The sequence below is a fragment of the Alligator sinensis genome, unplaced genomic scaffold (assembly GCF_000455745.1).
Source record: "Alligator sinensis unplaced genomic scaffold, ASM45574v1 scaffold237_1, whole genome shotgun sequence".
NCBI classification, from domain to species: Eukaryota; Metazoa; Chordata; order Crocodylia; family Alligatoridae; genus Alligator; species Alligator sinensis.
Window position 1 is genome coordinate 860,552 of NW_005841849.1, and position 688 is coordinate 861,239.

At 43.0% G+C, this 688-nt stretch overlaps 1 protein-coding gene across 1 annotated transcript in view; it reads left to right on the forward strand.

Moving 5' to 3' along the window:
• EFHD1 (EF-hand domain family member D1) overlaps positions 1-688 on the forward strand; it is a 29,352-nt gene that overhangs the window by 308 nt on the left and 28,356 nt on the right. The window lies entirely within an intron of this gene.

The window sequence follows — 688 nt, forward strand, 5'->3', positions numbered from 1 at the left end:
TGGGTTTCTAGAGGTCACTTTTTCTTGAAGCAAACTTGTCCAATTCTTCCTTACCCAGGTACAGGCCTTGAGGTACAGCCCCCACTAGGCCTGACTTTTCACTGCCTGCAGTTCTGTTAATTTGGAAGCACTGAGCCAATGGTTCCCTTTTAAGGCATGTGTTTAAAGAAGAAAGTCTTAAACAAAAGCAGGCTACCATCTCCTGCATGGGGATCTGCTGGGTCTAAGAATCTTGCGTCTCTCTAAGGTAGCATGAAAGACTTTGGAACAGATCCTTTAAAGTGCAATGGGTAGTTCTCCAGCATGTGATATACTGTAAAGTGTGTGTGTGTATGCGTATATGTATATGCGTGTGTGTGTATGCGTATATGTATATATGTGTGTGTGTGTGTGTGTGTGTATGCATATATGTGCGTGTGTGTATGCATGTGTGTATGCGTGTGTGTATGTATACATGTGTGTGTATGCGTATGTGTATAGATATATGTGTGTATGCGTGTGTGTATGCATGTCTGTGTGTGTCTGTGTGTATGCATGCGTGTGGGTGCATGCGTGTGTTTGTGTGCGTGTGTGTGTATATGTGTCTGTGTATGTGTGTGTGTGTATATGTGTGTGTATGTGTGTGTGTGTGTGTATGTGTGTATATGTGTGTGTGTGTGTGTGTATGTGTGTGTGTATGTGTGTGTGT